Source organism: Bos grunniens, chromosome 11 (assembly GCF_055505025.1).
Source record: "Bos grunniens cultivar Pamir isolate PY7600 chromosome 11, Bosgru_T2T1.0, whole genome shotgun sequence".
Classification (NCBI taxonomy): Eukaryota; Metazoa; Chordata; class Mammalia; order Artiodactyla; family Bovidae; genus Bos; species Bos grunniens.
In genome coordinates, this window is record NC_141175.1 from 91,252,287 (window position 1) to 91,273,521 (window position 21,235).

The following is a 21,235-nucleotide window of genomic DNA, read 5'->3' on the forward strand; positions in this document are numbered from 1 at the left end:
GATTTGTGAGAAGGACAAAAAGTAATATGAAAAAGTTGTTACAAATTCAGACTCTAAATCATCTTAGATCTTTATCATCTTGGATCTTCACATATTAGATCTTTTATCTCTTTATTGTACGACATCGAGCAAATTACCCTATGAAACCACTATCTTCATAGAAGGACTATTCATAACAGTGTTCATACATACAAATGTTCACAAACTGATGAACAGATAAGCAAAATGTGCTGTATCCATGCAATGGAAGACTACTCATCCAATAAAAAGAATGCAACAATGATACATGCTACAAAGTGGATGAGTCTTGAAGATACTATGCTAAGTGAAAGACGCCAGTCACTTCCATTTTTATACATGATTCCATTTACATGAAAAGTCCATAATAAGTAAATCCACAGAGATACAAAGCAGATTAATGGTTCCCAGGAGCCAATGAAAGAGGAGAAATGAGAGTGACTGCTTTGGAAGTAATAAAAATATTCTGAAATTAGACTGTGCACAGTCTTGTGAATATATCAAAAATCACTGAATTATACACTTTTAACAGGTGAATTTTATGGTATGTAGATTATACTACAGTTTGGGGGGGAGCCCTCTGTTTCTCATACGTTAAAAAAAGATTAATAATAGTTTCTCTTTCATAAGACTGTTGTAACAATCAAGTAAAATAATGAAAATAATGTACATTAACACAGTGACCAAATTAACAAGTGCCAAATGGTGGCTCACTGGTAGAGAACCTGCCTGCCAATGCAGGAGACACACGAGACACAGGAGACAAAATCTGCCTACAGGAGATGTGGGTTTGATTCCTGGATTGGGAAAATGCCATGAAGGAGGAAATGGCAAACCAATCCAGTATTCTTGCCTGGAAAATTCCATGAACAGCGGAGACTGGCAGGCTGCAGTCCAAGGGGTTGCGAAGAGTTGGACATGACTGTTGAACTGTGGTGCTGGAGAAGACTCTTGCGAGTCCCTTGGACTGCAAGGAGATCCAACCAGTCCATTCTAAAGGAGATCAGTCCTGGCTGTTCCTTGGAGGGACTGATGCTGAAGCTGAAACTCCAGTACTTTGGTCACCTCATGTGAAGAGTTGACTCGTTGGAAAAGACCCTGACGCTGGATGGGACTGGGGACAGAAGGAGAAGGGGAAGACAGAGGATGAGATGGCTGGATGGCATTACCGACTCGATGGACATGAGTTTGAGTGAACTCTGGGAGTTGGTCATGGATAGGGAGGCCTGGCATGCTGTGATTCATGGGGTCAAAAAGAGTTGGACACGACTGAGCGAATGAACTGAACTGAACTGAGCAAATAAGTATGTATGCATGATCAAGTTAATGCTACTTATTATGAGAATTTGCTTCAACTCACCATTCATAGTCAAAATATGCTAAACTATGTAAGAAATAGGCAGTGGGTTCTCATCTAACCTCAAGATTTTCCCAACAACCTGGCGACTGACCCAAAACAGTATGGCTAGAGGAACAGTTCTGAACCAGTCTGCATCCTCTCCTGAGAATCCTAAGATTATCTTGTCCCAAAGTAGAATGATCAGATTTAATATCTAAAAATATATGAAACCCAATTAAATTTTAATTTCAGACAAACAACTAATGATATTTTTTTTAGTATAAGTATATCCCAAATGTTTTTATAGGTCATACTTATGCTTTAAAATTATGTACTATTTGGGACATACTTATACTAAAAAAAATTATGTTCTTTATCAAAAATTCAAATTTAACTGGGCATCTGACAACCTATGAGGTCTAGAATAGGTTGGAAATTCTCTTTCTGGTGTCACAGAAAGCCCTTATTTATGACACCTTAGTAAATGCCCATGTTTAAAGCCACTCACAGGGTGTTGTTCAGTCACTAAGTCATGTTCAACTCTTTGCAAGCTCATGGACTGCATCACGCCAGGCCTCCCTGTCCTTCACCATCTCCTGGAGTTTGCTCAAACTCATATCCATTGAGTCAGTGATGCCATCTATCCATGTCACCCTTTATCGTCAGCTTCACCTCCTGCCTTCAATCTTTCCCAGGATCAGGGTCTTTTCCAATGATTTGGCTCTCCTCATCAACCACAGTACTTCATATTTACTAACAGGTTTATACCATAACTCCAGTCCAATATGCCCTACAAAACAATGACCTAATGCCTTAAGTCCTGCAGCTCTTCCATCTCTGGGTTGTCCGTATCTGTGTGTTTGTTTTCTAAAGAGATGCAGTTTCCCAAGGAATCAGCATTGTGCGGTGGCAATAGATGAGACAGATTAAATTCTTTTAGTTGGAAAAGTTATTTCTGTTGGAAGTAGAACAACCCCATTTGTATAGATCCTTTCTGGATAATATCTACCTCCCTTCCGCAGCAACAACTGAGGAGAATTTAACACTAATATCTGTGATTTTTACAAAAACTACAAACACATACAAAATTGATGTGTGAGTGCAAAAAAATATATTTCAAGTGACCATTGTTTTCCCACCACCATTTATGAAGAGATTGTCCTTTTCCCATTGTATTAATATAGTCTTGGTTCCTCTGTCATAAATTAATTGACTATATATGCATGGGTTAATGTCTGGGCCCTCTGTTCTCTTCTGTAGATCCTTATGTCTGTTTTTAGTCCATTACCATACTGTTTTAATTACTATAGCTATGTAATACATTTTGAAATCAGGGAGCATGATGCCTCCAGCTTTGTTCTTTCTCAGGATTGGATTGGCTATTCAGAGTTCTTTGTGGTTTCATTATTAACATTTTTAATAAAAAGACTGCAATATAATACAAAGTTCCTTCCACAAGGGGGGAGAAAAACTAATTCATAGAGTGTGGAAGCTGGCAAAACATTAATACATCATCTAATCCAATGCTTCTCAATCCTGGGCACACACAGCAAAATCACCGAGAGAGGCTGTTACATACTGTTAGTAAAAATGCCAGGTCCCACTCCACTATCTCTAATTTACTTAATCTGTGACAGGACCTGGGAAACAGTCTGTCTAGTCAAGGCTATGGTTTTTCCAGTAGTCATGTGTGGATGTGAGAGTTGGACTATAAAGAAAGCCAAGCGCCAAAGAATTGATGCTTTTGAACTGTGGTGTTGGAGAAGACTCTTGCGAATCCCTTGGACTGCAAGGAGATCCAAATAGTCCATCCTAAAGGAGATCAGTCCTGAGTGTTCATTGGAAGGACTGATGTTGAAGCTGAAACTCCAATACTTTGGCCACCTGATGCGAAGAGCTGACTCATTTGAAAAGACCCTGATGCTGGCAAAGATTGAGGGCAGGAGGAGAAGGGGACGACACAGGATGAGATGAATGGGTTAATGTCTGGGGTCTCTGTTCACCGACTCAATAACCTCATGCCTTAAGTCGGTGAATGTTCACCCATTCACCGACTCAATGAACATGAGTTTGAGTAAACTCCAGGAGTTGGTGATAGACAGGGAGGCTTGGTGTGCTGCGCCAGGGGGTCGCAAAGAGTCAGACACGACTGAGTGACTGAACTAAACTGAAGTGATAATAGTCTGAATAGTTTGTTTCCAAAATTCATCTGAATAAAACTTTACTATTCTTTAAAAAAAATAATAAAAAATAAAAACTTCCTAGAGAATTCTTCTAGGGAATCCTAGGGAAGAGGATTCTTCTAGGGAATCCTAGGGAAGAGGATTCTTCTAGAAATACCCTGGTGGCTCAAATGGTAAAGAATCTGCTTGCAATGCAGAAGACCCAGGTTTGATCCCTGGGTCAGGAAAATCCTCTAGACAACAGAATGACAACTTACCCCAGTATTCTTGCCTGGAGACATCCATGGACAGAGGAGCCTGAGGGACTACAGTCCACAGATTTGCAAAAAGTTGGACATGACTGAGTCACTAACACTTTCACTTTCAGAGGATTCTTCAGCCATGATGAAGAAGCACTGATTTAAGCCAGCTCCTTATTACCTGTAAAAAGGCTTGCCTGAGACCATTTAAGATGGGCAGGACCACGAAATATCTTTCTAGTCTCCCTTGAATCTGCACTGAACCAGAACTATGGCTTCTTTTCAAAAATACTCAAAAAATTATCTTAGAAAAAATGCTATCTGTAAAGCTAAAAGAAAATAAAAAATCAAACATGAATACAAAAATGTACCCTAATAGGTAATACACTGTATCACAATAGCTATCTTTCAAATATACTCACAGTGAGGCCAAACAATACAGAAACACAAAACATCAGTGTGGAGCAGAGAAAGGTTTATTATAGACCCATGCAAGAAGACTAGAGGCTAATGCCTTAAAAACTCCCAAACTCCACCAAAGGCTTTCAGCAAGCCCTTTTAAGGGTGAGGTGGGGGAGAGGTGTGGTTAGTTGTTGCAAACTTCTTGATGTAGGATCCTTTGTTCTTGCAGTCATCCACATAGGTCAGGTCACGGTTTAGTCATGATATTCCAGTCCACAGCATCTTCAACTGGCCTTTCATGCCGGCAGAGCGGCTGCCAAATTCACAATCAGACAGAGCGTTCCCATCTCCACCTGACTGCCAGTGTACCTGTCAGTGTGCCTGCCCAAAGCAAGAAGCTGCAGGGAGGAGAGGCTGCTCCTGGTACTGCTGCAGCCTTCCCCTTCAGTCCCCCTCCTGCCCACAGTGCTCCACCAGGTTTAGCTCACCAGGGTTGGTTCAGGACTGCTTCAGTGAAGGCAGTGGGGTGGGGTGGGGTGGGGAAGGCGGCACCCTTCTCTGTGACCCAGAGAGAATGCCACTGCAGGGACCACTGCAATGCTAACGGTTGGCAGGGCTGTACCACTAAGGGAAACACACAAACAGCCACACTTCTGTCCCACCTCTACGAACTACAGAGTCAGTATGTTAATTGTAATTGCTCATTAAAGGGGTTCTATTTTTCTTGCTTCAACCATAGAGTGTGAAAATTTTCCAAGAAACCAAATGAAAAGGTGATTGCCCTGATGCAGGCTAATGTGCAATGCCTTTCACCACACAGGGATACATGCCCTGTATGATGCACTAAAAACCATTCAGCTAATGAGCTGATCCTAATTGTACTCATTTCCCAGCAACCACAATGGGCTTGTATCCTGGGAGACAAAATGCATTTCTGGTCACTTGTTCTAATCCCAGAAATCAAGGGAAATAAGAGATTGCCACAGAGGCAGATCAGCCAGGTAATACTGTGACCAAAGAAGCATTTTCTGTAAATGGCAGGGAGGAACAAAGAGAAATAAAAGAGCTTGATCATTCTTTGCCTGCAAATACCATATTTGTAAACCCCAAAACCTGAGACTGTAAGTGTATGTTTCAGGCTACTAAATTATTTTAACCCACGGGGTATAGAAGATAAAATGTCAATAGCTAGATCCTACATTAGCTAACATCTTTAGTCAGACATAGGAAGAGATCAGTTTTATGGAAATGATGTTTCAAATAAATCAACACTGTTAAAGACAGCAGTGTTAAAGATGTTTAATTTTACTTTTGAGCACACAAAATTTTAAGCCTGTTAGCTCAATCATCTATGCAAATTACTCATTTAAAATGTTATCTATATGTTTTTAAAAGGCTTTCTCATTTCCTGCATAATGTTAAAATCCAATACATTCAGCAAACATGGATTTATTGAGAACATGATACAGTGGGGTGATGATCTGGGAAATTAATGTATGCTTTGTTTCCTTCTGTTGTAGAATCATCCGAAAGGAAAGAATCAAGCATCTGCATTCCTCAAGTCAGGCCCTTCCCACTCTTAGGAAAGGACAATAGGTTCATCTGTGGTGGATCTGAGGCCTGATGCTGTGGGCTATCTCTTACTCCCTCAAGCTCTATTGTTGAAAAAGGAGGTGGAATGAACCTTTTCTGTGTTAGAAAGATTGAAAGTGGAGAGGAAGACATTCCTCCAATGGATAACACAGAACTGGGAATAAGAACAAGGCTTGCAGATTCTGTAGTAACTTCAGGGAAGGGCCTTGGATATGTCAGGTCCATAAATGATCCAGGACTGGACACAGTGAGACCAACCTGGCATGTGGAATCTCTGGAGAACTGGGCAGAGACCTGGATCTGGAGACATAAAATGGCAATGCTGGGGCCACAAATGGAACCAGCAGCCCCTTAACCATGGAAAAATGTGACCATAAGGAATAATCACCGCAGCACAACCCTGACCTGGGACCAGGATTTGCCCTAGGCAAGAATCGGGAGGCTGCAGGACCTCTTTTCAGAATGACAGAAGCCCAGAGTATGATAATATAACACAAGGTCAGAGACCTCTAAAAATGATTAACACTGGACTTTGCAGCAGTTTGGACATGTAGGGGCTAATACAAGTTCCAATAAAATCCCTCTCAAAAATAATAAAACTATTGAGTATTATGAAGAAAATTGGCATCTATTACATATGTGTAAGAAACTTTATTACCAAATAATGTGTCACTAAATTCACTTGTATGTAATGCAGTTATATTTTTCAGCCATAATCTAATTCAGATTGTTCTGTGACAATGCAAGGAGAAAAATGGATGTCTCCATGGATATCATTAAAGACTCCCTTCCACATAAATCCTTACCTCTCATTGAATTAAAAAAGGATTTCCTGGGATCTTGCTAGAGACATAGAAAAGGTACTTAATTTTAATTTGAACATCCTCTCTCACTCAAAAATCTCATTTATTTATTTTTTGGATAAATGTACATGTTAAATTTCCATTGCATGCCAGACAAGTGTGTATTAAACTCTCACTGGATAGCTGGCTATACCAGATGCTGCAGATACACTGGAGAAAAAGAGAAATGTGCTTCTGTCCTTATAAAGCTTTTAGTTCAGTGAAAAACCAAGAAAACTCATCAAAAATAAAAAACAAAATTCTGTAGGTAACATAATGAGAGAAGGGCATGCTCCACAGTAGCAAACAGCAGAACATAATAAACTAGGCAGGGATGGAGATCTGGAGGAAGTGAAAAACTGAGAGCATAAAGGTAGGAAGAATCAGCCAGGTGACCAATGTATGTGTTACAACTCCTCACCATCTTTTCAGCCACCAAAATGAAAACACTGTCTGTTTCAACATAATAAAATCCTTCAAGTCCAGATAAGCTCCTAAATCTACAGCATATTTGAACCTAGAGAATTACTCAATAGACTAAATGGGGGAGAAGTCTGTGCCTCATGCAGAGCCCAAACTCTTCATTATCTACATTGCTCTCCATTTCACTTTCCTCATGAAAAACTCTCCACTTGAGCTGTGAGTCCATCCTCTCTGGCCATCTCATGGCTTCACTTCTGGAAGTATCTTATCTCCCACAGCCTTAACAATATATCCTAGTCTCTATTGGGTCATTCCATTTGACAGAACACATATCTTAATATCATACCCATCAGAGAAAAGAATAGAGAAAACCACCCTCCTTGTCCATGTACACACAACCAGCTACCATCCTACTTTACTGCTGTCTTTCACAGCAAAGCTTCTCAGGAAAGTTCTATATACTTGTCATCCCCACCCCTCACTCCCCATCTCTCCTCCACCCACTCCAACCAGGCTTTCCTCCCCACCACCCTCACAGAAATAGCTCTGACCGAGATCAGCAATTACCTCCTTTTTTCCAAAACCCACTGACAACTCTCACTTTCATCTTATTCATCCTCTCAGCCTTATTTGGTAGGGCTGTCCATATTCTCTTTGAATTTTGTTCTGCACTGGACTATACACTTTCCTTTCCTTGGTTTTCTATCTGCAATACCAGACACTCCTTCTCAGACTTGTGTTGGTTCTGCCTCCTCTACAAATCTCTGAATGTTGCCCTATCCTCAGGACTCATCTCTCAATCTTAGCTTTCTTCCTAAAATATCACATGCATTTTTGTGATCGCAAATACCATCCACGCACTGGTAATTCTCACATTTCTATGTCAGATTCAGTTCTCTGTCTGTAAGTTCCAGTTTTTTAAAGTGTCCTGCCTACTTGACAGCTCCTCTGTAATGTGTTTGGTCAAACAAAACTCTTGATCACCAATATCCTGTAAATTTACCACCATTTCAACCAACAAGCCTTTCTCATACCAATAATGACATCATCATTCATGCAACTGACAAAGTCAAAAAAAAAATATGTATGTGTCTTCTTGACTCCTTCTCCTTCCCTCATATTGCATAACCAATTCATTGGACACTTCTAACTTTGGTTAAACATATCTCAAAAATACTTATTTTTTACTTAATAATCACTTAATAGCACTTATCCTGTGCAAGTTACTTTTAAGCACTTTACAAATACTAACTCATCCAATCTTCATGACTGTCCTATAAGGTTTGTACTCTTTTTAACCCCCCTCCAAAGATGGATATGTGTGTATGCACACTCTGTAACTGAGTCATGTCTGACTCTCTGAAACCCCATAAACATAGCCTGCCAGGCTCCTCTGTCCATGGAATTCTCCAGGCAAGAATATTAGAGTGGGTAGCCTTTCCCTTCTCCAGGGGATCTTCCCAACCCAGCTATCAAACCCAGGTCTCAGGCATTGTAGGCAGATTCTTCACTGTCTGAGCCACCAGTGAAGCTTTCCTGATGGGCTTCCCCTGTGGGCTTCCCCCGTGGGTTTCCCTGGTGGCTCAGACAGTAAAGAATCTGCCTGCAATGAAGGAGACCTGGGTTAAAACCCTGGGTCAGGAAGATCCCCTGGAAAAGAGAATGGCTACCCACTCCAGTATTCTTTTCTGGAGAATTCCATGAACAGAGGAGCCTGGCGGGCTACAGTCCATGGGGTCGCAAAGAGTTGGACATGACTGAGTGATTAACACATCTCTGTATTTATGTGTTTGTTGTCTACATACCGCAGTACTTGAATGGCATCTCCCTGAAGGCAAGGTCTATCTTATTACTTTATTTCAAGGACCTAAAAGCCTGCTCTTCCATATTATTTGTTGAGTGAATAAATCAACTAAATCTGACTGATACTCCTAGGACCCAACCATATAAGTCTACATCAAAGAAGACAGCAGATCTCAATTTCACAACATAAATCACTTCCCAGGATCATTCCAATACTGTCCCTCGTATACAAGCGGGCAGGTGGTCTGGGGATCAGTCAGGGGAATGGTGGCTATTTTGTAGAAAATATAGAAATGCTATAATTTAACAAGCTAATAAGCTTATTGAGAAGTAAATACAACAATAGGTGGAACATTAATAAACAATATATAACAGTATATAATTAAGTGCTTGTGTGTGTGTGTGTGTGTGTGTATGTGTGTGTGAGAGAGAGCAGGAGTTCAAAGGAAAGATCAATGAGGGAAAGATCAATGAGGAAAAAAGTAGCTCTTTGGCTTATGAGTTCAAATAGCAAGTTTATAAATCAGAGAAGTCTTTCAGTGAGATGAATGAGACATTAGCAGGCTTTAAAGGATGGGAAGAACCTACATATTCAGGTGAATAAAGAAAAAAACACCAGGCTGATACAAAGGAGGAAATGAATTTAGGATCATTGTGAGTCCAGGAGAGCAGCTTGCTACTTGGGGTACAAAAGGAGTGGGAGCCTCCATGGGGACAGTGCGTTTTAGGCCTGAAGCAATAGGAAAAAGGGAAGAGATAATCATGATTAAATTGATGTTTAAAGAAAGATTAGAGTGGTAGCAACAACAGCTAAAAGCAACACATAAGTATCTGTAAGGTATATAACTCTTTACACAGAGGACTGGAGAGACAGATGATGGAGTGATAAGGATGCGATAGAGTTGGTCATGATATCTCAAAAGAGGGAACTTTTGAACCAAGCCTTAAAAGAAAAAAAATGAGAGTAGGGTGAGCCATTTCCAGTGAAAGGAATGAAATACATGTTACTTATTTCCTGGGAAATAACAGTCAGGTTAGGTCAGGATAGGAAAAGATAGGCCAAGGGGTTCTCCTGGAATAGTCAGGCTCTGTTGGCAGAAAAAGAGAGAAAGCTGAAGGTTGAAAGAAAGTTGATGGTATTTCAAAGCATATCCAGGAAGATGAGTACAAGGCAGAAAGGTCTTACAAGGGGTGAAGTGGCTGCCCATGAGTAGAAAGTGGTAAACCAAAAAGTCACTCTGCTGGTGCGATGTAAGCTCTGATTGGATGAGTAACCAGTCTCTAAGCTCAATACGTGGCATAGTAGAAGTTTAGGTAATTATTGAAAGTCAAGCAGAAGATTTTAAATTGTGTCCATGTCTTAATCCAGGGGAACCAGAGAACAGAATGTATGAAACAGTAACTGGAAAAGTAAATAGCTTTGGGGCCTAGAGTCTGCACCAATGTGTAAGCCGAGTCCAATGCATAGGAAGCTAGGAAAGGACTAGCGATGAAGTTTAGACATGAGCAATTTGAATATGTGAAGTAAGCACACATTGGGATGCTGGTTACAGCTGGAAAAAATTTCATACTGCTCCATCTTATATGACTTCAAAAGAGCCCTCTTTCAAATTCTGCTTCCCTGGTAGCTCAGTGGTAAAGACTCTGTCTGCCAGTGCAGGAGACTCAGGGATGATCCCTGGGTCAGGAAGATCCCCTGGAGAAGGAAATGGCAACCCACTCCAGTGTTCTTGCCTGGAGAATCCCATAGACGGAGGAGCCTGGTGTGCTACACTCCATGGGGTCGCAAAAGAGTTGGACATGACTTAGCAACTAAACAACAACAACAAGCTTACAGTAAGCCTCCTACATACTCCTGATCTCCTTTACCGTGCTCTACCTTTTATTTTTCCGTAACACTTATCACCTTCTAACACACTATATTATTTCATTTATTTAACTTATGATTTTTTGTGTATCTGAAATAAAATTAAGTTCTACAAGGGCAGGGATCTAAATGCCTAGAACAGTGTCTTGCATATAGTAGACTCTTAAATAAACATTAGTTGGATAAACTAATGAGAGATAAGTGGCTGGCCTAAAACAGCATGTACTACTTTAATTATAAGAGTATGTCCAGGAATTTCTCTCATGAAGATGTACACCATCACAAATTCAGCATTATTAGGTCCTAGAGAAAGGTGGAGCTAAAGAAAGGCCACCCCTATCTGCTGACCGCACTGCTCTTATACGAATAAAAAATAAAGCTCTATTTGGATAAGCCTCTGACATTTTGGAGTTTGTTATAGAAACTAGCTAATACACATTTGAACATGAAATTTTGCAGCATGAAATGAATTCATGTGCTTTAAGGAAATTTGCATTATTCATTTGACAAACATGCTGAGCTCTTACTGTGGGCCAGGAACTCTGATGGGCATAAGCAGTTCAAAGATGAGTAATGGAAAATAATCTCCCTCCAGGAAACCAAAAATTTACAATATCATGTTGGAAGTTCTGTTTTAGATGAAAGGAGAAGGGGCTATTTGAGTCCAGAGGAGAAAGCCTAATTCTGCCATGCAGAGAGGAGAAAAGGAATTGGCACATGGGATGTGATATTTGGGCTCAGTTTTGAATTATGAGTCTGATGAAGAATGAAAATATATATATTATTTTTGTAAAATATTACTTGACAAATTTGGCTCCAAATTATTTGGCCGTACAATTTCTCCTAAAGTTTCATTAGATACAATTCATATTTACTCCAGAGGTGTGAATTCTCAAGGGGCAGAAAGGGGGTAATTTTGGTTCTGGGTATTGTTTGCAGTAAAAATTGTCTCTGCCGAGTGTGCTTCAGTTGCATGACTTGCAGTTTTGTTCTGCTGTCCCTGAAAAGCAACTCAGTAACTTGTTGGAAACAGAATAGAGCCAGTTTGGGGCTGATTCTGTTGTTACCTGTGCATATATAACTTCAATAAAGATAAAGACTGAATATGTACCATAGCTTTCTTATCCATTCTGCTGATGGACATCTAGGTTGCTTCCACGTCCTGGCTATTATAAACAGTGCTGTGATGAACATTGGGGTACATGTATCTCTTTCCCTTCTGGTTACCTCAGTGTGTATGCCCAGCAGTGGGATTGCTGGATCATAAGGCAGTTCTATTTCCATGGTACATATACACATTGGAGTATTACTCAGCCATTAAAAAGAATTCATTGGAATCAGTTCTAATGAGATGGATGAAACTGGAGCCTATTATACAGAGTGAAGTAAGCCAGAAAGAAAAACATCAATACAGTATACTAACACATATATATGAAATTTAGAAAGATGGTTAACAACAACCCTGTATATGAGACAGCAAAAGAGACACTGATGTATAGAACAGGCTTATGGACTCTGTGGGAGAGGGAGAGGGTGGGAAGATTTGGGAGAATGGCATTGAAACATGTATACTATCATGTATGAAATGAGTCGCCAGTCCAGGTTCGATGCATGATACTGGATGCTTGGGGCTGGTGCACTGGGATGACCCAGAGGGATGGTATGGGGAGGGAGGAGGGAGGAGGGTTCAGGATGGGGAACACATGTATACCTGTGGCAGATTCATTTCGATATTTGGCAAAACTAATACAATATTGTAAAGTTTAAAAATAAAATAAAATTTTAAAAAATTAATAAATAAAAGATTCAAGCATTTAAAAAAAAAAAAAAAAGACTGAATAAAAACACTATTTTTAACTTAAAAACCCAGCAGGCTGAAGATGAAGGAATGATGGGTACGAGAAACAGAGAGAGAGAGATCTGTATTTATTTAGACTCGGATTTTCACATTTAAGTGACTGGGAAGATGCAGAAGTCAAAAGGAACACTTGGATTCAAAAAGAATAGCACTTATTTTTTTTTTTAAAAAAGCATATAGGGTTTATGGCAACAAACTACCTAGTGACAAAAATATCATAAAAAGTCACTCTCTTTGGGATAGACCTTTAAGGCTACAATATCATCTTCCTTCTGTTTCTTGAATTCCTTTAGGAATCTCTTTTTGCAAAAGCTATCCATGGTCTCTCTGAACACCTATAAGACTGAGCATTCACCGCATTCTGGGGCATTCCACTTTTATCTTGCACTTCTCTAATTGTTGACAGGAAACTCCTTTAATAAGGTCAAATCTGCATATATACACATTGGCCCCACTTCTACCCTGTGATTTTTTACTCTCTTTCCTATTGTTTGAAGATACTGCAGATCTGCCCTAAGTATACTCAGTGCCTTTGATAATGACCCAAATGCTTTCCTGTCTCTTCTCTGGACTGTTAGTTGAATCAGAAGACCAAACATTTTAGCAAAGAATCTAAATATTTAAATATAACTAAGAGTGAATTTTTATTATTGATGTCCATTTACTCCTGGCTAGTGACAAAGACTTAAATAAATGACTTCCAAAGATTCCTTCCACTCTTCTCCAACAAACACAATAAGTGCTTCCAAACACAATAAGTGCACCTTATAAGGAGTTACAGGGATGAAGCAGGCAGACAAAGTCAAAAGTGAAAAGAAGGCTCTTCCCTCTATCCCTTGCCCTCCACAGGCCCTTCTGAAGTCAGCAGTTGTCTCGGGCTAGATGTTAAACCTATTTCTAAGAGCTGAAGTTCAAATTAAAGCCAAGTACAGCAGTGTTGTTTCCATAATAATTTGAATCTTCAAGCTGGGCTAAGTGCCTTTTTGCCTCTACACTTGAAAATTACTACATTTTTCAGTTTGTTTCTGTTTGAAAGAAAATGGCTTAGGTGATTATAGAGAAGTAGCAGCTTGTCAATTCTGCACAAATTCCACATGTGATTTTTATGCTAAAATTCCAAAAGTCTTTTTAATAGATAATTTATGTTCCCCTAAGATAGTTTCATTTTTGAATAATAAAAGCCCTCAAACATCCCAGAGGCCAGAGGAAAAAAAAAAAAAAAATGATACCCAATGTGAGATCTAAGAGCTAATCTCTTGCCAGAGGCCTATCCATCTTACATGATCAAGAGATATTCTCCAGTAGTTCTCTGTGGGTGACTGAAAACTGTAGAAAGGGTTTATGAGACATAAACCCTTTTCCTGGACTTGAGTTCTGCCAATGTCAAAAGCAAAAGATAAGAATTCCTCAGGATCCCTCATTTGGAAAATTCCTCCTCTCTTAATATCCATTCTCTTAAATTTAATTTTCATTTATTCATTTGGCAAAGATTGATTGAGCATCTACTGTTCTGGGTGCAGGGGATACAACAGTGAACAAGGCAAAAAAGTTTACTGGAGATCACATTCTAGGGGTGGGGAGACAGCGAGGTTTGTATTCATCTTGTTCTGCTATAAAGAAAACAGGGTGGTGTCCTAGGCAGTGACTGTTGGGCTTGGGGACGATTACAGAGGGTGATCAAAAGAGCCTTTTTGGTGGAGATATTACAAGTAAAAATCCAGTGACAAGAAAATCCAGCCACACAAAAGGCCTTGGGAGAGAATAATACATGCAGAGGAAGAGCAAGTGCAAAGGCCTGGGAGAGCTGTTTTGAGCCTGATTACTCTACAAGGATGTTCTCAGGAGAATTTTTACACCTTTAGCTATAGTGGATGCAGTGCTTCATTTGAACACTTGTTCCCCCAGCAGCCAGACTGTTGCAACTGATGGTTTTTAGATGAATCTCAGGAATTGCCCACAGCATACAAGTCTCCCTCATCCCTGCGGACAGTCTATATCCAATGACTGGCCACAGAGGTATAAAGATCTGGCTCCCTCACCTTTAAGCACCAACCATCTCCTAAAGAGCATCCCATGCATTGGCTCTTTGTGATTTCATTACCTCTCAACTCTTCCCTCTGCCACTCCTGCATTCTTTACTCCCCTACAGGCATTGATGCTGAGGGCACTTGCCAATGTACCTTCCATATGCAGATCTCCACCTCACTGCTCTTTCCCTGGGGAATCCAGCTAAAGATCTAAGTTGGTCATTTAAGGCAATTATAAATATTAAAACACTATAGCAGCCCCACAACCAAATTTAGGAATTAATTAAGATTGCCAGGGCTTCTTTAATCTGTTTATCCTTAAAGATTACACGACGTGAGATCCTAACTCCTAACTGGTCTCATGCTTTTGATATTGTTGCTCTGAAATCTGTCCCTACACTGCTGATTGATGCTTCCCAACCACAACTGTGATCATGGTGATCTGCTGAAGCCCTTCAGTGGCTCTCAGTGGTCTTCATATGTCTGAGCTCCACGATCCACAAGTCTTTTCATTACCTGCCACAAGTCTCTCCTGCCATATTGTAAAAACCTTTCAACCCACCTACTCTTACCCTGGACCCATGGCACTTTTGCTATTCCATATCCTCTTGCTTGTCTTTGAACCTGAAATTTCCTCTGCTTAGCAAATCATTATTTATGCTTTAAAGGCACCTTCTTTTACCCAGAGTTCCTAAAACCCACCTTATAGCTCTATTCTATATTATGTGCTTTTTTATTATTGCATCTATCACTGTAACATCTGCCTATTTTTGCTATCCAACTGTTCTATCATTTCCTATAGAGGTACAACTAAAGACTATGTCCTATTCAGTGCTGATCCCTCCCTGAGCATCCAACACACTGCCAGGCACTTTGTAGACACTCACAAAGGCTATCTCTTTCTAATTTAGTTTTTTTTTTTTTTTTAAGGCAAAAATCACAAAACATACCTGTTACATAAATAAATGCCTTGTTAGCATCCATTCTGCAGTAATAGAATCCATCTTAGTTGAAAGGTTACCTTTCGCTGAGCCCTGAGACAGAATAGGGCAGGACTAACAAGTTACAGCACTGAAGAATTGATGCTTTTGAACTGTGGTGTTGGAGAAGACTCTTGAGAGTCCCTTGGACTGCAAGGAGATCCAACCAGTCCATTCTAAAGGAGATCAGCCCTGGGTGTTCTGTGGAAGGACTGATGCTAAAGATGAAACTCCAGTACTTTGGCCACCTCATGCGAAGAGTTGACTCACTGGAAAAGATTCTGATGCTGGGAGGGATTGGGGGCAGGAGGAGAAGGGGACGACAGAGGATGAGACGGCTGGATGGCATCACCGACTCGATGGACGTGAGTTTGAGTGAACTCCGGGAGTTGGTGATGGACAGGGAGGCCTGGCATGCTGCGATTCATGGGGTCGCAAAGAGTCGGACACGACTGAGCGACTGAACTGAACTGAACTGAACAAGCTACAGACATGTATGATGCTGTTTGTATCACAAATGTAACCACCAGGCCCCAATCCCCGTAAGTCTCAGGCATTTAAAATCTTAAGGATCCCACAGAGCATGACATTTCCATACCTACTCAATTCAGTTATAATCTCAAGTGCTTCATTCCATGAAGGGAATTAAAACTAAAATTTTCTCAGTCTGGCAATCGACAGAGAGAAGGCTATTCTTCCAAAAACGTTGCTGGGGACAATGCATTTAAACACTGACCATTGAAAATGGTAATGATGAGCCCAAAAGAGATACAATCTTCCCCTACTGACAACTCCATTGTGCAGAAGAGAAGGAGATGAGACAGAAAAACCAGGAGGCTTCAAGATAGGACAGATGTGTTTGAATTCCAGACCTGCCTCTTAGCAGCCTATGATCTTGAGCAAGATATTTAATTTCTTGTAACTTGACTTTCTTCATCTACAAATAAAGATTACCCTCAACTCACATTATCCTTGTGCAAATTAAATACACATAAGTGTATTTAATCTCATAAGTGAGAAGATGGCTAGTCCAGGCTCTGTCTTAGCCCTGAGCCTAGCTAGTCCAGGATGGCTAGCTAGGCCAGGATGGCTAGCTAGGCTCTGACATCATTAAGGCCACAAGAACCCTTCATTGAAAACAATAACACATGTTTTCACCGAAAGCATTTCTCTTATGTCCTAAAACCCAAGCAGAGAAGATGAGAAGAAATGGATTCTTATGGATTAATAGCATCACTCTACCCTACATGAGTTTGACTTTCACTGATTTTTAATTTCTCATTTCAATCTTGTATCTATATGAACAGAAAATCAGTTTAAGAAGCTATATCAAACTACCAACCATATATACTGGGCTCTAGTACATTTGATTTCTTTTCCTAAATAAGCTGTCTGAAGAATGACAGCTTAATAGTCAAAAAGCAAATCAAACCCCCTGGAAGGTTGGTAGCTTTATAGACTTTTATATTATAGAAAATACCTAGACATATTAAAACCTTTCTGCAATTTCTTAAAAACACATTTTGATCTGACCCCCCAGCATGTTGAATTGTACAATAATGGAATTTAAAAGGGTTAGGATAGTAAACCTCTCCAATCAGCATTTTATAAAAACCAATACTACCAAAAACCTTACCTTTCCAGAACAGTATTAAAAGACAATAAATTCGATCTGATGTATGTAAAATGTCACGCTTAATTTAAAAAGAAATAATGTTATTCATTCGTTGAAAGGTATAATGCTTGAACTGGGGAAAAAATAATTGACCACCTTTTGTGTCTTTTGATATGCTAAATGATAAATCCTGTCAAGTGGACTAGAGGCTAGAGTAAATTTTTACTTAAAAAAAAAAAAAAAAAACACTATTAATCACTTCTTGGTGTGGCTCTGCTTGATGCAAATTATACTACTTGTCAAGACTTTTGTTTAGTCACAAATAAAAGGCTTAGTGGATAAAGGTTTGGCCTTTCACCACAGGTTTTCTGCCAAACTGTGACCTGAAATGAATGAATTGGTACCGAGTGGGGCCTCCTGACTCTGTAATTTAACGCTGACAGTACTTAGCTAAGAAGGAGGTGTTAGAATGAAAGCCCAGGGTATGGTGTTTATGTGATTTTACACAGCTGCAATAGATGGCACCTCCTTTTCCAGTCTTCTTCATTTACTACCTCTGAAAAAGGAGAAGGTGCAAGTCATAAAAAGATACTGGCTGCTTGACTCTCTGATAAATCTCTGGACAGTGAAGACCTTGGGTTTAAATTAGCTGTCAGACTTCAGCCGTCTCACTCACCAGCTTACTCCTAAGTTAGCCACAGTGCAAAGACATTATAAATGGATTTATATGTCTTGATTAATGCCTTTTTTTGTAAACAGACTTTCTGCATAGAGCCGTGCCATAGCAGATGCCCTGTTTTAAAGGTTAATCTTTACATCAATAGCATATTCAAGACATTCTGCTTTTACACAGTTGTTCTTCTTTTGTTTTGAATTTCAAATTCTCTTAGAATAAATGAGAAATAGGAACCCTAATAGCAAAATCAGAATCTATTGTTAGAAAGTCCCTGTGTAAATAAAGGATCATTCCTGCACATCCAATTATTTCAGAGAACAAAGGAAATCCTCTGCATGATTCCACACTGAAGCCTTTCCTTGTTGGCTCTTAAAAAAAGAGAAGGAAAGAAAAAAAAAAGAAATCTTGCTTTAAAAGGTAAGGCTCACACCTAAGTGACCCGTCTGTGTCTCTAGCTTTGGATAACTTGCCTGATAGACTGGTGAGTTTGTAAAAAGTAGTCTGATGTTAGATGCTGGCAAGTATCCAACTGTATAACCAAACACTAGAGGCCTATCCTTTCCCAACTGCTACCAATCTTTGTGGTGCCTGAATGTCAATTTGCTTCTACAGGAAAAAACTAGTGAGACAGGGATGCAAGAAGATAGTGCGCTAATACATTTTCCTTAATCCAAAGCTTAGTTCAGGAAGGAACTGTTGATACATTTGTCACCTCAATTATTCACAATGAATTGGAAGCAAACCTTCCTTTCAAGCGTTTATTGACATTGTCATTTAGTCAGCTTCAAAAAGTGTTTTGTTGATATAAATTAGACCTTTGTTTACTCTATTTAAGATAGGGGCAAAAATAAAACCTATGATAAAAACAACTATCCAAACACTTTTCACTATCCTAGGAAATCAGCAATCAATTTTACCTAAGATTAGTCAGTTAAATGAGTCCATTTCAGATGGGAACATAGTAAGAAAATAAGAATTAAGGGCAGGAAATAGGTTATTAATTCTAGTTTGTTTTTCAGGGTCTTTTTAAATCTATATACAGCCTATGTTTGCATAATTTGTATTTCTAGAACATCTGTTCTCTCCATGAGAATTCTCTCTTTCTCAAATGAAGACAATACAGTTCCCCAAAACTGAGAGATTGTTTGGCATTTACCACTCTTCATCTCCTGGGGTTCCCAAGTGGCTCAGTAGTAAAGAATCTACCTGCCAAGGCAGGAGATGTGGGAGACCCCAGTTCAATCCCTGGGTCAGGAAGATCCTTTGGAGGAGGAAATGGCAACCCCTCCAGTATTCTTTCCTGGAAAATCTCAAGGACAGAGGAGACTGGAGGGCTACACACAGTCCATAGGGTTGCAAAGAATCAGACATGACTGAGCATAGAGCACAGCACTCTTCAGTGACTCCAATTACTGCATATTCTTTTTCTTTTTTTGCCACTCCGCTCAGCCTATGGTATCTTAGTGCCTCAACCAGGGATTGAACCCAGGCCCTTGGCAGTGAAAAAGCAGAGTCCTACTCACTGAATCATCAGGGATTCCCATATTGCATATTCTTACTCTGCCATCTTTCTTCTTCTGTAACAGACTCCTGCTGTAATAAAGAATTTTCTCATGTAATCTGAGTGAAATCAATGGTCAGTTAATAGAAAGGTTCTCAGACATCCATCTACTACTCTCCAGTCTTTATGACTGAGGCCTCAGAAAACAAACCCTCATCCTCAATAGAAGAACCATAAGAACTAAAGCTGGCAGGAAAGAAGTGCACTAGGAATGCTTCTTTAGGAAAACTGGGGCCAAGTGATTAAGCAAGATCCAAGAATGTGGAACAGAGGGAATACGTTTTAACTCCTGAGGAACAAAACACCCAGCATAGGTCCCAGTCCTTTCACCAAGCTCCAACTACAATACAACTCCAGACCATGCCTGAGAAACAAAAAGAAATTCATGACACCACTAAATGAGATTTGTGAACCAAGAATCAACCAGAAGAAAAAACAGAACATTTAACAGAAAATAGCTAATACTTTTTTTGGAGAAAAATTAGGATATGACATTTGAAATAATTAATGGTTCTTTTTAATGCATCCACTTCCCCAGAGCCTTCTGTACCTGGAAAGTTGAAGTACCTGGCATCACATAAACAAGGATCACCACAGAAAGAACAATATATGCCAGAGTATCCTTTCTGTAAAATCCCAGATCCAGAGTTACAGTGATGGGATAAGCCTTGTAACTTATATGCTGGACAGGAAACTATAGGCACAAAATAGGAATAAAGGTAAGTGTCTTTAAAAGGAAAAACACATATATTTTTTAAATGCTATAGCAGGCTGAACAATGGCTCCCAAAGAAATCTAGATCCTAATCCCTGGAGACTGTGAATGCTTCTTTTTATGGCAGAAGAAACCTTAGAGGTATGATTAAGATTCTTGTGATGCAGAGATTATCCTGAATTTTCTAAGTGGGCCCTAAATATAATCACAAGTGTTCTTATGGGAGTGGAGCAGAGAGAGATTTGACGACAAAAGAGAAGGAAATGTGATGATGGAAACAAGATACTAAAGTTAAGTTATTCAAGGAAGGAATCAAGTAAAGGAATGCAGGCAGCCTCCAGAAGCTAAAACGACTGGGAAGCTCGTTCTCCCACATAGCTTACTGAGGAAACCAGCCCCGCTGACACTGACTTTTGACTGATTTCAGACTTTATGCCTCTAGAATGGTAAGAGAACAAACTTGTGCTGTTTGAAGCCACCAGGTTTGTGGCAATTGATACAGCAGAAAGGACACACTAAGACATATATGTTCTGGATTTAGCTTAATGTTAGGTAGCCAGAGACATAGGAAAATAATAATAATAAGCAAAAAAAGCAGTATAAATTCCCTAGCATTTTAAAGAACAAAGGTAAACTGCTAAACTTAAAGTATCATTTGCCCAAAGTTCATTTTGACAAATGCTTTGATTTCTGAAGGCATGTTATACTGGCTATACCTCAGTAACATTCCAGCACTTTGGTACATATTCTGTTGGTGCTGCAGGGGTTAGAAGCTTGGGAACTACATTTCTCAGAACCTCTTGCCACTAAGATTCCAACTGAGATGCCATGAAAAAGAAGCACTTGTGTGTGACCTGGAAGGCAGAAAGGAGGCAGAATCTACTCTTCCTCACACAGAAGTTCAGACTTCTGCAGCAATGGCATCAATAACCGTTTGCTTCTTGGGCTTATGGTCTACTGTCAGGCTTCAGATGGAATGTAGGCAGCAGCTGTCTACAATTTTCTTATTTCTGGGAAGAGCCCCACTTCCTCTTGCTCTTCTTCTGGCCTTTTGTGCAGCTTAAAAAAAATTTTATTGGACTATAGTTGATTTCT

General features: G+C 39.8%; 1 long non-coding RNA gene across 2 annotated transcripts in view; it reads right to left on the minus strand.

Annotated features, from left to right (window-relative positions):
• LOC147363524 (uncharacterized) overlaps positions 1-21,235 on the minus strand; it is a 263,643-nt gene that overhangs the window by 176,875 nt on the left and 65,533 nt on the right. The window lies entirely within an intron of this gene.